At 41.5% G+C, this 20,143-nt stretch overlaps 1 long non-coding RNA gene across 2 annotated transcripts in view; it reads left to right on the top strand.

Annotated features, from left to right (window-relative positions):
* The first annotated feature begins 2,999 nt into the window (after positions 1-2,999).
* LOC117550239 overlaps positions 3,000-20,143 on the top strand; it is a 30,019-nt gene continuing 12,875 nt past the window's right edge. The window contains exons 1-2 of one of the 2 annotated variants that reach the window (XR_004569597.1): positions 3,000-3,065; positions 9,618-9,744. This is a non-coding gene — a long non-coding RNA (uncharacterized LOC117550239). The remainder of the gene's footprint in view (positions 3,066-9,617; positions 9,745-20,143) is intronic. The other variant, XR_004569596.1, reaches the window with a different exon arrangement.

The raw sequence follows: 20,143 nt of genomic DNA, 5'->3' as shown, positions 1-20,143 counted from the left end.
GGGAGCAACCCCATTAGCACACTGCTGGATAACCATGCAGGATCCCAAGGGAGATCATTATGAAGGAACTGTTTGCTATCTTCATATCTGTAATTAACATATGCATTGCTGATTACTTCTTTCAGCATTTAACCTAGATCTATATTTTAATCAGTCTATAACATGAAAAACACACAAATACGAACGTGTTAAAGTCAACAGGTTGAAAGCTGGGGGATTTTCGTTCTTTTATTTTTAGTTCCTGTTTAGTGCTGTTTAGAGGAGGTGTGTGGGTTTGAATGGCAGGACAATGTGACAGGAATGAGTGTTGGATTGTGTGTTTCCCAGTGTTTTCCCACACCTCCACAGCTCTCTGTGACGATCAGCTGCGGCACTCAGTTTATACTTGACGGTTCCATATTTACACAGGAAGACGGCATGAATAAAGAACAATTCAATCACCAGGTACCACCTCTGTTTTCGTTTCCCCGCCATACAGAAGGAAGGAAAATGGAAAAGAGGGAAGGAAATCATGTGAAAGAAATTGCAGTAAAGCAGAGGAGTGTTTGATATACACTTGGACTGTGAAGGTAGAGAGCAAAGCCAAATGTGTGTGTGTTTGTGATAAAACAGGTACGAGTCTTTCATCTGACAGAATATACAGGAGGAAGGGGCTGATCTTCCAGCGCAATCATTCTGTTTTATTCTGGGTTTTTCATGAGGAAGAATCACACACAACAATTTCTCCCAGTTCCCTTCAGCTACCGCATTGGCTTTATCCTTTGATAAGATCATTTTGTTTGGAGACAGTCACTTTGATTTGCATTCTTTTGAAAAAATGCATGTATTCATTGAAGGGAACAGGTGGGGGACTGTTCTCTGTATGTGGCTTTGGTCGCTTCCAACCCAGTGTTTCATTCCACAATAGGGAGGCAATGGGCAAATGTTCAAACAAATGCCAGCATTGCTTATCAGGGCACTGTCTTATCCCTCAATACGTCAATCTCTCGCCAAGTGGTTCCCAGACTGGTGAGTACGCAAAAGTTTGATTTCATGGGCTGCTTGCTAACTTCTAAATAGACAGGCGGAAGCATTCTCCGTCCTAGTTTGTTCAATCATATCTTTAGGGAGACAGCGGATGTTTATTTAATGCAGTGATTAGCACAGTCAGATGTTGCAGATTCAGCTTTAAGAAGGGGTGTCTAGCAGTGAGAAAGTGCTTTGTAAACAGATGAATAGTTATTTAGAGGTTATAGAATCATTGTATTGATCAATAATAATTTGAAGGGATGACAGGGTTGTACTTGAAGAGATGTGTTGCCTAACTTTGTCAGAAATCAAAAGTATACATAGTTGTTCCTTTCTTTTCCATAGGCGTGGAGTTGGTGTAAATGTGATATTGTCTGTTGTGGAACCAAAGCCATGTCTTTGTCTTACAGCTTGTAACTGCGTCTTGTGACTGAATCTAAGTATGGAGTTTAGTTCCAGGGCTGTGTTCCTGTTAGAATGTTCTATGCGCCCTAATTTTGGTCAGGTATTGCCATCACAGCTATTGAAAAGCTAGATTTGAGCTGTCTAGTTCATGCTAATGCTACAACTTTTCTGCTGCTGCTGCATGTGCAAGTGTTCCCACCAGTGAAGGTTTTATTTTAAAGCACCTGTAGACAATTCAGTGAGTTAGGTGGACTTAGCCATGTTACTATTCCATAAAAAGTAACATTTAAATAGTGATATATTTGGCTCTATTTGGTCAACAGATCAAGTGTTAAAGGGAACATGTTGGTTGTGTTGTACAGTAGTAGCATAGGTCAGTTGAGCAGTGCGTGATGACCTTTAGCTAGGAAATGGTTCTTTAGCCTGCCGTGCAAAGATAAAAAAAGTAATTTAAATATGGCTAATTTATTTATTTGTTATTGTTCATTCATATGGTCTCCAATCTTAATGGCAGCTAGAATGTGAACAGAGGAGAATGTTAGCTCCCTATTGTTGTTTGGTAATGTAAAACAGCAAACACTTGCCAGAGTTTCCTGCTGTTCATTTTGGAACGAGCCAAGGCCATGATAAACATAAGGTACCAGCTGGTCAGCACCCATTTCCACAAAAGTAATTTGCAAATAGAAAATGCTTTCATGCTACACATACTGAAAGCCCCAGCCCGAGGCTGTTTCGATACATTCAGACCAGGGGGAGCAGTTTTGAAGTTGCGCAGGTTTGAAATGCCAATTTCTTCCAGGATGATTCTGTTCCTGATCCAAAGGATTCTGGAGCGCATGCATCCCTGAGGATGAAGTGAAGCACTAGAAGCAGCGACGTGCAGTCAGGGGAGGCAGGGGAGGCAGAGCCTCACCTGTCATACTCCAATGTAACGGAAAAACAACTAAAGAAAAACTAAATAGTAATAATAATAAAATGTCTCCACTGATCTATTTTGTAAATGTGATTTATGTATGATTCCAATCGCTTTTTATAGTCAAAATCAGCAAATTTGCCGAGCTCCACTACAACTACGGGTAGCGATGAGAAGTGAGGCAGGGACGAGCTCTGCCTCTCGTAAACCCACAGCTGGCTGGAGCGCGGGCACTAATTTAGCGCGGGCACTAATTTTGTGAGCGCGCTCAAGCCAGTACTGTGGGGTGAGGTGAGGCACAGATGAGCTCTGCCTCACCTCAGAATGCGTCACCCCACAGAAACTGGCTGGAAAGCGGGCCCTAAGCGCATGCCTGCACCATCTCACTGTATGTCACCAATGTAATGTTTGTAGATCCCTTTATTACATTTATCCTCGCCAACCATAGTATCTAAATAACTTATTTCACGTATATATGCTATTTAGGCTCGCTGGTCTCATCATACAACGGCAATGAAAAAAGCACCAGGGGAGGCAGCCATAACCTCTGCCGCACTGAAGGGGGCGCAAGTGAGCCCACAGGTTCTTGTTGCTACTGTTATTCTTCGCAGGGACGGTAGACGCGAACAACAAACTAGACTTTTGAAACTACAGGAAGATAAGGAGCCGAGGACTTTTACAAAAAAGTAATAGAGATTGTTGTCCAGAAGGATAGCATGGACTTCATCTTCAAGTCAAGGTAAGACCACAATTGTAATGCAAATGGAATCTTACTAAGAAAGAACAATCCAATATTTAAATTGTGGGTAGGCCTATCCTTTTGTTGAATGGTCTGTTTAAAATGAATTGAAGCATCAGACTAAAAAAGCTTTTGAAAATAACCGAATATTTCGATTAAGGTCAAAATATAATATTTGTAAATCTGACTCTGAAAGAGTCAGTACCTCACCAGCCATGCACCTCACCGCACGTCACTGACTAGAAGTATACAGAGAGGAAAGCTAAAGAGTAATGACTTTAATGGACATTACAGGCATACTAGTTTTCTTGTCAAATCCAAAACGTTTTTGAATTAAAAGTGTCCCTTTTATGCTTTAAAACTAGAAGTGAACAAGCAGCATTTCTGCCTTAAAAGAATGATTATTTATGAGTTTCCCTACAGGTGCATAGCAGAAGTTGCATATTAACAAAAGAGACAATTGCTGACTGTTTCTTGAAGGATTCAAACAGAGCTTTAGGGCATCACAGTCTTTCATCAGAATGCTGACGCAGTCAAAATGCTAGCCTGGAAAACACAAACTTGGTGAAGAAGGAGAGGCTTGCCTTGTCAGGAATTTGCATTGACATACCAAAGAAGAGGGCAGTCTCTGCTCTTCCTCTTTCTCTCCCTTTCTCTTTCTGTCTCCAATTGTTCTGCTCACTGGCTTCATCAGCAGTTTCCCTCCATTTGAGAGCGTGGGATTATGCAAGAGAGGCAGCATCAAATGATAGGTAACTCACCCACACCCTCCCTTCAATACCACCCCCTCTCTCTTGTCTTTAAGTCTCTCGGCTGCTGAGCATGTGCATCTGCGAAGCCTGTAAAAACACAACTCAACAGTCAAGTCACTCACTGACAGGCAGCACCGTCAGCACACACAAGATGCTTTTTGAAGTCAAGGTCAATTGTATGAAAACATACAGTAGTACTCTCTGCGATGTTTGTGTGAAATATTGTGCGTGGGTGTAAAAATACATAAAGGAATGTCTCTTACTTGCAGAAGAGCCTTCAGGATACCATTGTCAGTTCCACTGTAACATTGTTGTGATTGTGTGCTGAGCTTCCTGTGTATGAATGCTGGGACGAGGTCAGCAGAGTGTTTTGAAATGACGCCCTGCTTTTTGGACAATAAAATGCAAAACACGGACTACTTATTTACCTTCCCATTTCCAAAGAATCTTAATCCAATGACATTAAACTACATTTATACTGACAAGTTGTGGTAATGCTTCATTGACTTTCTGCTCTTTCCTCACTAACTCCTTTGAGAACAAGATTAGAAAACGTCCAACAAAAATGGGAAGAGGCAAATTGCTTCCCAATATCCATTTTGTGCAATGATGAAACAAATAAAGGGCAACTTGACAGCTTGATTACAAATGCACTTTATAAGGAATAGCTTTTGTTTTAGAGTGAATTCCTACAATAAAGCAGCACTCTTGAGACATAGCATTTACCTAAATGATTGCTAAAACAGGATGCACTCTCACAAGATTATCTATCAGTCAACCAAAATAAAACCTTTGACGCACTGTTCTTAGTTTATTGACCTTTGACAGAAGTTGTGTGGACCAAGTAGAGCTGTTTTTATTGACCGGGTGGGCCTTATGTGCAGTGCCCCAGAAACTCATCTGATGCTGTCAAGCTAAAGCACATTGATTATTGGGTGTCTGTGAGTGAACTGTCTCTGAACCTTTGTGTCTCTTCTGAGGCGTTGAGTCTTCCTTTGAGTCATGGTGCCGTTTCTATTTTCTAGAGGAACTCGCACTGTCCTTTTAGTTGATGAAATCTCTCAATCTCTGGCCTTTTAAAAGATTCAGCTCAATACCTTTTCGGGACTGCAGCATTCTCTGATCCTCGGATTAAAGCAGGGGGCATTGCTTTGCAACAAAACCAGTGTGTTTTTATGAAGGTTTCATAGAAGATTGAATTATTACTTTAAACAACACTAAGCTTCTTCAGTATTGATCTGTTCTTGATAAGCCTGTCTGGATTTTCCATTTCCCAATTAGTATCTCTTCCCTTGCACAGTGTTTCCTGCCCTCTGTGTGTTCTGATAAGTAACTGCTAGCATTGAAGCTATCAGTGATACAATGCAGGATCTCTTGTTTCATTGACAAACCTGTTGATTATCCCCTTGGCATGCCAATAATCCATAAAACACATGGTTTGCTTTGCCTATGCAAATAGATCCAATCTTACATCACACGCGTGAGGTGATATACAGTATTTCGCTCCATTTAATAATGCTATTAAACTTTACTGTGCAATGAAAAAACTGTACTCACGGCCATTAGTGCCAGTGTAGGAAATCAAGTGTGCTGTAATTTGCACCACATTATCGCCTCCACTGCATTTTACTGTTAATATAATGACCTAATGCGGTGGACAGCTTACCACTGTACATGGAGATGCATTAGCAATAAAGGTTTTATATTTACAGGTTAAATATAGAGTCTCTGCATATGTCACATTGATTTCTGTATACATGGGTGCACAATATATTCCCTTATGAATGAGTTATGTTTCAGTACTTCTTTTTTCTCTTGCCATGAAATATGAAAAACGATATCCTGCCACAACATTATCAAAAAAAGATACACTACAATGAGCAGTGCATAATGCAATCCTTAAGCTGATTCCCATGCAGAGCCGAGTGATACAACCTCACATCCTCTTCCCATGCGTGAGTGTCACCCTGCATTACACCTCGGTGGCTGCACAGTAAACCAAACAGGCTCTAGTCATGCCCTTGCAGCTCGCCAAACAATCTGCCCAGCAACATCTTATCCAGGGCTTGACAGATAAACATGGGGGAAGTGCCGGTGGATGGCAAGGCAAGGCAAGTTTATTTATATAGCACTTTTCAACACAAGGCAATTCAAAGTGCTTTACAAAAAATGAAAGAGATTAAGAAAATGGCATTTAAAATCAGTCATTAAAAAGAAAAGCTAATAAAATAAACATTAAAAGAAAAAATACATGGATAAAAGTTACAGTGCTGTCAATTAAACATTAAAAGAAAAAAGTACATGGATAAAAGTTACAGTGCAGTCTAAGATATGAATAGTTCAATTAAAAGCAGCGACAAAAAGAAAAGTCTTCAGCCTGGATTTAAAAGTAGTCAGAGTTGCAGCGGACCTGCAGGTTTCTGGGAGTTTGTTCCAGATATTTGGAGCATAATAACTGAACGCTGCTTCTCCATGTTTAGTTCTGACTCTGGGGACAGAAAGCTGACCAGTCCCTGAAGACCTGAGAGATCTGGATGGTTCATAATTTAGCAGGAGGTCAGAAATGTATTTTGGGCCTAAACCATTCAGTGCTTTATAAACCAGCAGCAGTATTTTGAAATCTATTCTTTGACACACAGGAAGCCAGTGTAAAGACTTCAGAACAGGAGTGATGTGATCCACTTTCTTAGTGTTAGTGAGGACTCGAGCAGCGGCGTTCTGAATCAGCTGCAGCTTCCTAATAGATGTTTTAGTGAGACCTGTGAAGACACCATTGCAGTAGTCCAGTCTACTGAAGATAAAAGCATGGACAAGTTTTTCCAAATCCTGCTGTGACATTAGTCTTTTAATCCTAGATATATTCTTTAGGTGATAGTAGGCTGATTTAGTAACAGTTTTAATGTGACTTGAAACTCAGGTCAGAATGGATGGGTGTGTGGGTGGTCTTCAACGCATGGACGTCGGGGATAGAGCGTCAAAGGGTGTGTTGGCCTGTAGCTCGTGGCACTATCTGGAGAACGTGGGGTGGAAATGAAGCCTGAACATAGGACTGATAGCGATGAATGTTCCACAATGCCGATGTGACTGAGTCATAAGGCATCCAGCGCTGTGGGGGTGGTACAATAGGTTCAATCCTATGCTAACTTATACATGATTACCTAGCCATCTTACACAGGACCATAGGATATAGGGGAGATTCTCAAAACCTCCACAATGAAAGCCAAGGAAGATGGGGGTTTGTTGGGACATTCAGGGCGAGAAAGGGGTAGGGAATAGGGGGGAGGGGGGCAAGCAGTTGGTTCAGAGACGATAAGAAAAGCCAATACTGTAGGAAAGAGACAGAGAGTACAACAGAGATAAAGACCTGTGATGACTTATTCCATAAAGAAAGACTGGGAGGAGGGAGAATCCATGAACACACACACACACACAGATTGAATTGGGCAAGTAGTTGAAAGAGAGAGACACGATTGGGTGTTGGGCTGATGGATGCTCATGGTGGATGTCCACATTATTGTTCTGGCAGAGCAATCTTCTCCAATCTTGGCAGCGCGTAATGGAGGCACGAGAGATACCAGGTGCGGTTACCTTCTCAATTCGGAAAGGCAGGGCCACATGCCTGACTGAATCGGATGAACCCTTTATTGTTTGGCCTGCACTCGCATGGGGTTCTGCCTTTGGGCCCCACTGTTTGCAAATGCCCCCAAGGACAAAGAGCGGGACTATAGAAAATAAATAACAGGAAGGACATGGAGACCATTGACCATCATATCTGTGGGTTACAACAATATAGCTCAAACAGGGCAAGAAGCATACAGTCCAATGAGCAGCAAAGTAAGCTTAATTTAATGGAAATATTTGGGTAAGAGCACTTCCTGAACTTAAGTAGAGTTTGTTTCATTTCATTTCATTTTTTATTTGTTCCTTTCATGGAACGTAAAACCCAATGTACAATAATTGCTAACAAAACATGTCTCTACAAGCACACCATTGAGCGAAAAGGAGCAGGGAGAAGAAACAAATCTTATATTACCTGCCCCTTTCTAAAAAAAAAATAGAAATAGATGGTCTGTCCTTCATATTTTCTTATTCACAGCCAAACTTATTCACAGCCAAACATAACAGTATCTTAGGATACTAAGAGAAACACAAAAAATACTTATTTCCCACTTGACGGTTAACGGAATTAAACAAACCAACAAAAAACAACAACACCAAAACATCACATGTATAAGGAAAAGGAAAAGTGCAACACCCTCATCTGAGTCCTACTGGAGAAGAAGGTGGAAAGCGGCGCATAATAATATTAATAATAATAATAACAATAACAATGGGACCTGCAATTAAAGAACAGACATCACATCAAAAATATTTACCAATGCAGGACCAGAGTACATAGACTTATTCACATCCTGCTTCATACTGTATAGTCCCATTTTTCTTAATTTCTACAATTTCTTTAACTGAAAAATACATACACAATTCTTTAGATCCTTCTGTTGAGAATTCCACAATGTTACTCCAACCACCGAAATACACATTTGCTTTAGAGTAGTCCTTGCATAAGGATGCTTAACATTAAATGTCCTTCTGTGGTCTTCCTTGTCTGATTTAAGGTGCTCCTTGGATAAGTTTACACATAGACACAGAAATGATATGAAAAACTCCAAGGCAATCTCTTGTAAAAACTATTAAAATGCCTTGATTGTAATCTCACAAAACAAGTGGCGCTTGTGGTGGTATTCAACTGATAGGAATATTCCACCTGACTTGAAAAGAACACTCACTTTTCAAATAATCATCACATCCATTTTTGGGGTTACAGTGAAGCTTTGGTTTTACACTGACAAAGTCCATTGTCTTAAGAGGTTAGGGACTATTGTATTACAACAAATAGAAATGATGGATTCTGATTCTGGATTGCTTAGTTGCAATACCCGTGAATTGTGCTTTAAATATTAGTTTGGCCCTTAGCAACTTGCACGTCTCTATCAAACATGTAGATGGCTCTAAATCTGACAATGCACTGTTGTGATTAAGCACTACTCATCACTCAGCCTGTTTGCGAGCATGTCTCAACCGACCCAAAACACACACACACAGTGGAATGGGGGGGGCTTATATGGCACCCAGAGACTGCAGATCATCTGATTAATAACCTGCTCTTTTATTAAGAATACAGTATTATTGTGTTTTGGTCATCTGAGCTTAACAAAACAAGCTAATACACGGAGTGCCTCTGAGCTGATTATCGTCCATTATGTTTGTTTGGAGGACTTTGGTCAGCCCCAAAAGGATTAGGGCTGATTTAGTAACTGAAAAGAGGGATTTGGAAGAGTGTGTGTGTTTGTGCATGTCTACATAAACAACTGTTGCTGTGAAAGTGTGAAGCCAACACTTTGAATCTTTAGAACAAGACTCAGAACAGGGAGCGTGGGGCCTTGTTGCCTGGTGACTCTCGTTGCTAGCCGCATTGGCGATACAATAGGATAATGAAATCTCTTGCTGTTCCAACTCTCCAGGCTACAGTACAAACAGAAGAGTGGGGTGGGGGACAAAGCTAACACTCCAGTTCATTGTAGCTTTTTGGATTACAGCTCACTTAATAACGCCTTTTACTTTGTTAGGGAATAATAGCACAGGACATTATACTTGAAGGAAAGGGGAATTGTTCTCACTGGCCCCCCTGCAATTACCATAAAAGTGTCACTGCTTTAGCATGCTGTCAGGTTTTTTGATTGATTGCTTCAAAGACAAATGACAAGCGAGTTTGTAACACAAATATCTATTGTCGCCGTAGCTCCCTGGTGCCAGAGGACACGATGAAGATGGATCTCGGCATAAGATAAGCCTCTGAAGGCCACCTCCTCTGCGTTCTCGCCTGTCATTATAGAAGAGGCTTTCTCCCACAGGCCGGTCAGCTTAAGGTAGGTGTGAGGAGAATCTATTAAAGCAACTGTCATGTTCCTTTCTCAGGGACAACCATAGACTCCTTCTATCACACTGTCCGGCTGTGAACTACCCTTTTTCCCTATCCCCATCTCCTGGCCTTGTTCACCTTTTTTTATATTTTTGTCTTTTTATTCCCATGCTCATACTTTTGTTCCCTCACTTCCTACTCTTCTCCTTGCTCCCATGAGTCCCTCTTTTTTTCTTTTCTGTCACCTTTCCTCTGCTGGTTTAAGGTGTCTGACAAAAATCTAATTATCTTTTTAGAAATGGGATTCAGCTCAGTAAAGCCCAATACAACTTGCCATTGTGACGATTACTGTGAGGGAGGAGGACAATAGCAACAAGAGAACATTTAGTTCACTTAGCCTAGGTCTGCAGACTCTACAACCAAAGGGGGAGGAGGAAGAGGAAGACAGGCTGGCAGATAGATGGTTGTGTTTGGGAGCATTGAGGTGTGAAAGTGTGTGTGCATGTAAAAGCACACGACCCTGTGTTTCTAATTAGCTGATGTGTTCATTAGCTCCATCAAGAGATTAGACGTTCAGTCAATCATGGCGGTGGAATGAAATGTGTCTTTTAACTCTTCTTCCTGTCACGACAACACATTCTGTTGCAATAAATGTAAAGTCAAGGATAAAAATCCCAGTTGTCCTTTAACTTCTCCAACATCACCTTGGCGCCTGATTGCAGCGTTGTTTCCTTGCAACACATCATTCATAACCTTGAGGAGCCAGGGAGAAATAAGAGACTTCTACCACTTAAATTCAAAAGAGGGATGTTTCAATAGCATTGGCAGGGAAGGAAAAAAAAGAGATGTGGCCCTCTTGTATCCATGGTTACCTTGGCTTTATTGCTGTTTGTCTTGGGCAGCAGATGCAATAAAAGTGCCGGGAGAGAAATGACTGGGCAAGGGGTGTAATTGCAGAAGAAGGCGCCACACGCAGGTGTTGGGAGGGCATCGGGGGGTCAGGGATTGACCTGAAACCTTCTCTGCTCTCCAAAGCTTTTCACGCTCCCTGGTTTACAAGGGTCTCATTAGCCCCTAAATGTGCACCCACATCATATTTTTGTTTTCCAATTAAGATTTTGCGCTTCTAACTCTCAGGTATGTTATTAAAAAAGGCTAAATGTAAAATGAAGTGTTTCTCACAGCAGGCTTGGCCTCATTCGAGGGATATTGAAATATGGTGGTGTTAAGTTACACATGCATAGAGACAGGGAGGCACAAAAGGGAAGTGTGTTTTTAAACGGAGCAGAAATATAACTAGTCTCCCAGTTCAAGTATCTTGGAGTCATATTGGACTGGAACTTGACTTTTAAGAAACATATTAAGAAAGTATCCAATACCATTACATTTAACTTGCAAAATGTTAAACAATTAGACCTTTCTTAACTGTCTTAAAGTCATACCTCCACTGTATGACTCTATCCCATATTGAATACTGTTTTACAAACTGGTCGTGCCACAAACCTGAAACCAATAGAACAGCTGTACAAGAGAGCAATCAGGGTGTTTGACAGAAAGCCAAATTCATACCACCACTGTACCATCCTTGAAAAACACAATTTCTTGAGTTTTGACAATTTTAAGTCTTTTAAAAGTATGTGTTTTTTTTATAAATGTTTACATGGACTGGCCCCCCCCTCCCTCCCTTAGGGGAATTCATCCACAAAAGACACACGGGACGCTGCACTAGGCAGAAACCAGAGGAGACTGTGAAGTCCACCGTAGACGGACCACTCATTGTGGAATAGCCTCCCAACTGAGATACGGGATTGTCCCACTCTCAATAGTTTTAAAGGTCAACTCAAAGAATGGTTGAGAAACAAACAGATGTGCAATCACCGCTAAATACACTTTAACACAGGGGTATCTCCTCTTGCCCTTTATGTATCTCTTGTATCATCTCTTGCACTTTATATGTCGTCGCTGCTATATTGTACTGCCATGTGGTAAATACTTGTGTGTGCTGCTCTTGCATATCATGGATTTCTTTTTGCTATGTATATAAATGTCATGTTCTTAAATGTTGTATGTGACGGGACTACGGATGGAAATTAGCTTAAAGCTAAAAGCCGGCATATTTACATTTCAAGCATTATTTGTTTAAAGTCTTCATCAATGTGCATTGTCCCTGTTCAAATAAATGAAAAATGAAAAAAAGGGTTGAGATGCAGCCATGTTTAGTTGCATTTGAAATCCCCTGTGTTGTCAGGTGTATTGCACGGTTAGCCATTTATTGCACGATCGCCATTTCGGGATTGGCAATGGAAAGAAAGTATCACTCCCACCTTTTGTCATCTTTCTTTATTTTTCCTACGCCACAGAGGACCTGAGCGTTAAATGAAATAAAGGCAGGAATTCATTCACACCTCTGTGGTCCTGGTGGGGCAGCTGGGGAGGAAACGGAGGCACATTATCTCCCGTGGTGTGGCGGCCATAGATAGATGGCCCATTGGGGCTCTGGAAAGTAGCTGGTACACACACACACACACACACACACACACACACACACACACACACACACACACACACACACACACACACACACACACACACACACACACACACACACACACACACACACACACTTGGCCTGTGCATAGTATGATTGAACACTCAGGTGTTATTTGCCACTTTAATGACACTGTTGAGAAGTGACTTTTGGAGAAAATAGAGCTGAGAGGAAAGGTTGTGGGGGTTGCAGAACAGGTAAATCAAAGTATATCAGAGTCCCCCCCCCCCCTGCATACACATCCACATTTATTTGTTTCTGGCTCAGAGTAGATATGAGGTTACATTTCTGCTGTGTGCCATGTTGTGCCAGTTTATGCCACAGTTTGTGAAGTCTTCACTCCAGCTGCTGCATGTCATTGACATTTCCAGCATTCTGAAATGACAGATGAATAGTGATAGCCTGCGCAACAGGGAATATGGAAAAAAAAAAAACGTAATGTGAAAAGTCAACACTGTCTGAAAGATAGGCAGGCTTACACAATTAACACATTGCCACATAAAAGCCTTTACTGTCATAACCGGCTGCTAGCTAGTTATTGTTGTGGTGCTGGCTCATCAGGGAGAGTGTTGCCTTTGGGGAAGGACACCCAGGGGAGCCTTGGGAGAAAGCATGATGATGACACACACGGTGCTCATCATTCAGGCACACCCCCTTGGGGCCCGTAACTTCCTAATGTCGCACCAACAATGTTGTCACTGGCAACCCGTCTTGTCCACATGGGGGGATTTCTGCTTAGTACTGAACTGTAATTATTTTAATTAAATGGGTCGGGTTCAACCTAAGTATCACTGTTTAAGCAATTCCACAAAACTAATGTCAAATGAATAAACAAAAAATGACTAGAATTCACAAGCTCCCCCATTCCCTCATTTACAATAAATCAAATACCAGATACTCAATCATTGAATCTATCGGAGCAGTAAAGAGAGATTTAGAAACTGATGAGTCTTCATCATTTTGTGTTATCACTGACACAGTGTCACATAACCATCATTTATGCATCTACCTAAATGTGATTTATTGGATTTTGGGATTGTTAACAAAAAATATCATTTATCAAAATAACTTCAATTCGATGCATATGGTTCACCGTTAGTTTTTGGAAACCCAAAAAAACGCAAAGTAAATGTAATGTATTTTATTATAAATAAGGAGGTATTTCAACATGCCCATTTTAGTTTTGGTCGCTTTTGAAATGCAGGAAATTCCATGTTTGCAAACATCATGCAAATGTAGAAGTTCAATACTGCACTATATTTTATATTATTTTAACTTCTGAATCTTTTATCAGATTGTGCAAAGCATAAACTCCGGCTTCAGCTTTCTGTTAGCATTGAATGCTACACAATTTCAAGGTAGTTATTAAATGCTCGTTGCCAAAGTAGTGTTTGGGATGACTGCGACTTTTTGATGAAGTGTTTTTTGTAACTTTTTCTTACCACAACTGTTGTTCTAAAACATTAGGGCCACTGAAAGCTGCAGTAGTCTGCATTGATAATGTGGATATGCTCTTATTCGAGCTGCGTCTGACAATGCAACACTTGTCAAGGCTAACGTATGTTGTCTCTCAGTCTGAAGGAGTGTTCAACAAATTAGAGAGGAAAAGTGTCAGACCAATTATTCTGCCGAGTATGAGCAGGTGCCATTACCAGTGACTGCATTGATCGCCTCGGTTCTCTTGCAGATATCAATTCAGACAAACATCGGCATAGCGTGCATACAGATGAGATGATGAAATGTGTCTGTGCATCGAAATGTTTGAATCAGAACAGTCGCACTGAAACCACTTGGGTCAATCCAAATAAGCTTTTGTCATTGATTGACCCAGGGACGAAATGGAGATTTTACTCTAAAAATTAAATTAAGGAGGAAGAGTGAGCGACGCAAGATGCTTTAAAAACCTCTCTTGATTCATTAAAAAGTCTCTGTCACCAGAGACGAGGGGGAATTGGATTAATCTTTGCTGTGTGTATGTGTGTGTGAGAGATACAGCTGAGTGATTCTCCTCATGTCTCCGAGGGGTAATTAGCTCTGGCGTGGCCTGCCGTTGCTCTGAAGGCCTCCTTGGTCCCAGGACTCGGCTGGTTGGGTCATCAGAGCTGTGGAGCTCTGTCTGTGGGGAAAAACAACATGAAATGTACGCCCTTCTGTGGAGCCTGAGGGGTCACTCAAATAATCGGGCAGCACTCTTTATGTTTCCTACTCCCCAGTGATGTTTTCAAGTGCCTTTGTTGTATATTCCATATTTCAATTCCTTCCTTTTCTTTTCTCTCTCCTCTTTTAGCTTTTTCCTTTCTCTTCTCCACAATTCTGACTATTCCTTTGTCCCTGTCTCTCCTGTTTCTCCCTTGCTCTCTTTAACGTTGTCTCTCTTTCTTTGGACCTTTCTTTCTTAATTGTTGACAGTTATTTTTCATCGTTGCTCTTTCTTTCCCTTTTTTATCTTTGATATCATCTTTTTTTCCTATTCTTTCGTCTTTTCATCACAGCTCTAGTTTTCTTACCTTGAGTTATAACATTGTCCAGTGTGTGTTATAAATATACCCAAACCCCTCTTTTCATCCTTCTATCCATCTTTTCTTCTCTTTTTCCATCTCTCTTTATTCATGACTCCTGTCATTGATTTTCCACAACAAGGAGCGTGAAGCCTATCAATATTTCTAGCTGAAGAATGGAATCAATCAACAACGCTCCTCCAAGAGTGGTTAAAAATGAAAGCCCACTGGTTTATTATTAAAAAGCTAGTTGCTAGCGCTCACCCACCTATCTGCTCATGTTCTGCTTGAGCCTGTATTCACTAATGGCTGGCCCGCGACCGACCTCAATATACACAATCGATAAGCTGCCTTATGTGCTTAAAGAGACAATCTACAAGTGGAGAAAGTGCTGCTGCCATTGACGTGTAACCCAAACATACTGTGTGTATGGTATGATTGCAGAAACTTGGTTCCATTTATATGATGCTAAAAATAAATATGCTCACAGAATGTGTTTCAAAGAGAGCCACTCATTGAAATACCTTATGTTACCACAACAAATCTGTCTTAATTATGTTAAAATACTCTGTCAAACTGATTGCTGGCCTTACAGGGGACAACGGCGCCACTCTGTGCTCCCTATCTCCAGTCCATCTTCCATGCCTCAAGTTATTTACAAAATTTTTGTTGACACAGTGGTTTATGTGAGGTTGGCATTTTCTTCTACCTCTTGCTGCACAGTGCCAGCATTTTCCTCTGCTTCAGGCTGTCTGCTCAATTGCTTTCATGTCAACAGAAGTTCCTATCAATCACAATAACAGTCACAGTATGGTGGCCTGTATAGGACAAAAGTTGCACAGTAAAGAAAAACAGTATAAAGATTTGATTTTATGACCCTTTTAAGGACATTGTTGCTCTTCTTCTATTAAAAGTGCTACAACATGTAGCATCAACCTTTCAAGAGCTTACTTTTGTCAAACATTACTCCTTGTACTTGCCACCGCCATTAGCTGTCTCTTACCAGCCCATGGTATACTTATGGAGGGCTTTCATACATGTGCCATTTTCTATTATATACCTGCTAATGGCTTCCCATGATGCGGATCAGAAGACCCAGGTCGAGCCAAACCGGCAGCTGTAATTATTTTGTTACCTCAAACTGACATGCTCAGCCAGTGGTCAGCCACTCGGCAACCTGAACAGCAGGTGTCTGAATTGTTGGATGTGCCACTCTACAGCACCGGCACTCAGCCTTTCCTCTCAAATCACTGGTGGTAGTTATGTGCTTGCAAGTTCTGATGAAGAAACACTGGATACCAGCTGTATACACTACATCACAGGAAATAAGATCAGGACTGGGTCATGTTAGGAAGGAAATGGCATGTAAGGAAAAAGGTCCCTTAAATGGTACCAATGCTCGATGTATTGTGTTTGGAAACAGGATATTGCATAATCTAAACTACTTTTTGGGGTAGGGCTTCATCATGCATGTCAGTTGGATTACTTAAAAGAGAAAGAAAGGTGGCATTATCAAAAACGTTTGGGGAATATTTATTTGGATGATTATGGCTAGGGATGGCAAAGAATGACGTTTACAATTTTTAATTTGTTTGCACATTTAAGGGCTAGACTCTGGATTTATTAATAAAACATATTTTCGCAATATATTTTGTTTTAATAATAGTGCGATCCCCGGTTCATAAAAGCTTGGGGATTTTTCTCATACTTGGCTTATAGACTTAATTACTATTTGTTTAGTGTTTGACTTTTGGTCTTTTTATTGCTCTGTTTGAATGTTAAGCTTCATCTGTGAGACCTTTTCTGTGCCCCATCCCATTGGACAGATGGCGTGGTCCACCATTAGCATGCTATCTAGCTAATTATCAGCGCAGCATCCACATCTACACCACAGCCTCGTTGTACTGTAATTGCCAAACAGACACACTCCTTACTTTGCCGCACAGTGTGCCTGGAGGAGGAAAGGCCAAAGCTGCAGCTCTGACAGTCAGAATCAACACATCACCACAGGGAGCTTCTTCCTCACTGGAGAGAGCTTAGAGGACCCCGGGATGGATGATGACGTCATCAGGAAGTAGGAAGGTGTTGGCCATCTGGTTGACCTTCTATGTACTGCTATCAATAATCAAAAAGTTCACGGTATTGAACCAAGCCCAACCTAAGTTTTGCAATTTACCAGACTACAGGAAGGTCAGATGTATTGATGTATTTTATTCAGCTTACATAAAGTGGACGGATTTAGTGATGTACAATTAGAATGTTCTCCCTCCACTGTGCAAAGGGCATTTCAAAAAAATGAATATGCACATATGCAATCCATCATTACAATGGAAACAGCAATAATTGGGCCAAATGCTGTGCATGTCAGAAGCACAGCATGAGAAATGGGAATGATCTATGAGATTTCTTAATGGTCCCCGCTGAGAAAGAGCTGCCACATACAGTATAAACATCTTCACAAAAACAAATGGAGATGGCCTTCGAAAGATGGAGAAAAACAGCTCCTGTCAAAATGGCATGTCACATTCAGACAAACAGACAGCTGACATTTCACACCGCAGTCAACAATCAAGTCACTGTTCATTAGCGATACAAGGCTGTGGAAAAAGGAGGAAAAGGCTGTCTGCATTATGGTTTTGATGCCAGCACACACATTTCTGCATGGAAACATACAGAGGGCTAAGGTCTCTAAGGACGACCACAGATTGGGTATCCCCGTCCCCCCCTCACCTCCCCCCGCCCGTGGCCTCCAGGCAGTAGCATGTTCACTCATCCACATCCACAAAGACAGAAAGAAGGGCTGTCCCACATCCAGACGGCTCCACATCCTCTAATGAATGTGACATTTAGCTGATATTTACATGCCATGCATGACACTGTATTAGCATGCTAGACACTAAGATTCAGATTAAACAAAATTAAGTAATGACACACAATCTATCATGCAAAGATTTACCACAGGTGACCCGCTTAGCCGAGACAACAACTTAGTCCTGGTTCAGCCTTCGTTTAAATGTTTCATGTTATTTACATAGCAGTGAAGCAAAACACAGTATCGTTGCCGGGGGGAACTTTCAATCCTCTTGTCTGTTGAGTTTTATATTTCTCAGTTGACAAGTGGCGAAATATAAATCGGAAATCATTTCTTCCCACTGCCTTGGCAGCGCTGCAGCCCAATGTTGACCCTCTGTCATAATACATTTGTTTTCCATTTACATCACCCACAACACTGACTCCAAAACACTGAAAGATGTTATGGCAACAACAGCCAAAGAATATAAAAGCAGTAAGGGAATTGGTATGGTCCACGTCGCACTTGAATGAAATGAATGCCCCCTCAGCAAAAATAATTAGCCAGTAAACAAGGTTGCATACTGGAAAGGGATATAATAAATGTCAGTTGAAAGGCAGGCAGACATGTGAGGCGATAGCGAGTGCTTTTTACATGAATCAGATGACAGTGACGGTAAGATCTGCCATCAACACCTCTAATGGAGATGGTACCTGACTGTCAGACAACTAGTGGCGACGGAAGCGCTTATATCAGCAGGTTAGCTCCCAGACACCCTTGTGAGGCCTACTGGAGTGCTTGTCAAGGCCTTAACTGATGCAGAGGTTTGTGTGGTGGGTATTTCATTCCAGTCAACACTGTCTATGCATATACTGCTACTTACTCCACCTGCAGACAACAACATTGCAGACCCTCTGAAATCTCACTGTTAAACACTCCGGCAGTGAATTTGCATTAGAGCCCGGATAGAAATGTCAGGCCGTTAATTGCCAGGATCACGGCTGTTGCGCATTTTCTATACCTGAGGCCCGGCAAGTCACGGTTACTTTAATTGATTTTTCACCGGGTCACAGAGAAAAGAAGGCTTAAGGGCGGATGTGGACCCGGTTGACATAATTGACATTTGAAGTTAAAAGTCAATCACTGGTGGCGGCACATTCCACAGCCAAGAAGTTAATTCAGCCAGCGCGACTGTGTGACATATAAGAATGATGTGATGTGAATGAGAAAGTGATAGCGATTTCAGAGCCTCCCCTTGGCAAAAAGCTCAAATATCTTGTGTCATAATCATTAACAATTATAGAAAATAGAACTATAGGTAAAACATTTAATTATTTTAATAGTTCCTGTCGGTTGAGCCTTCCTCCAAATACACCTGTGTCCACTGTCACTTCTTTGTCTGTGTTCAGCATCCCTCAGGTGTTTGAGTGTGTCTATCACCCTTTCCAAGGTGTCTGGGAGCTGAGGGCCCATCTGTGGGCTTCCTCCTGAGCCTCTTGTGAGGGCCACAAAGGCTTCTAATTATCCCTGACCTTCTGGCTCTCCCTCTCCCTGCCTCCTGCTCCGGGCCCCTGTGGATCGCTCAGGTCTCCGCTCTCGCCCATTCACTCCCTCCTCGCTCTGGTTGCCCCCGCGCACGTTCAAAATAACCCCTCCGCTTGGCTCCAGTCACTAATTGCTGCCATTTCAGAGACAAAGACTTGTTTGGTGCGAGGCAATCCGGAAGGTCAGTCAAGGAGAAGGGCTCCAATAACACCTGGGTGTCTGTCGAGGCTTGGTGGGTGTTTTGAATCACATTGCTTTGACAGGCACAACTCTTTGTTTCAAGGTGTTCCATTTGTGGAGAAAAGGGCTGCTTGGAAAATGGTCATTAATGAATAGGTAGGAAGACAAAGAGCAGGCGGGGATGCTGCAGGGCCTGACAGGAATGCTTTATTGCTAAAAATATAAGTTTCAAGCTCAATTGAGTCAGTGAATAACTGACATCAGAAAACGATGTACACATTCCTTGTAGAAAAATGCAGTATTTCTAGTAATATCAACTTTAAATTAAGCATTTAAAGGTCCCCTATTATACTGTTTTTCATCAATATATTATAAGTCTCAGATATATACAAACATGTCTCTGAAGTGTTTGGCTCCAAATACAAAACAGATCATGCATTGTAGCGTCCCATAAACCCCTCTGTTTCAGCCCTGTTTCAAAAGAGCTGATTCTCTGTCTGAAAATAAGGAGCCCCTCCCCTCTGAGAGATATTTGGTTTAAAATAACACAAAGGTGCTCTAGGAGGAGATTCAGGTGATAAGGTGGGGGGGGGGGTTACCTCGGTTGGTTGGTTATTGGCTAATGGTTACACAAGCCACAACATATTTACGACATCATAAAGTGGCCCAAATCTGATCAGCTCATTTTCAGACAGGTTTTTATATAAATAGATCAGGACATAAAGTGAGCAAATATTTTTTCCTGAGACTTCCAGAGTCTCTTTACACAGAGGGGACACATGTTTATATATGAAAGACATGGAAAAGTGGATTTTGCATAATAGGTACCTTTTTAAAGACACAA

This window comes from Gymnodraco acuticeps, unplaced genomic scaffold (genome assembly GCF_902827175.1).
Source record: "Gymnodraco acuticeps unplaced genomic scaffold, fGymAcu1.1, whole genome shotgun sequence".
In the NCBI taxonomy this organism is placed as follows: Eukaryota; Metazoa; Chordata; class Actinopteri; order Perciformes; family Bathydraconidae; genus Gymnodraco; species Gymnodraco acuticeps.
The sequence above is the reverse complement of the archived record's forward strand: the minus strand, read 5'-3'. Positions and strand labels throughout refer to the sequence as shown.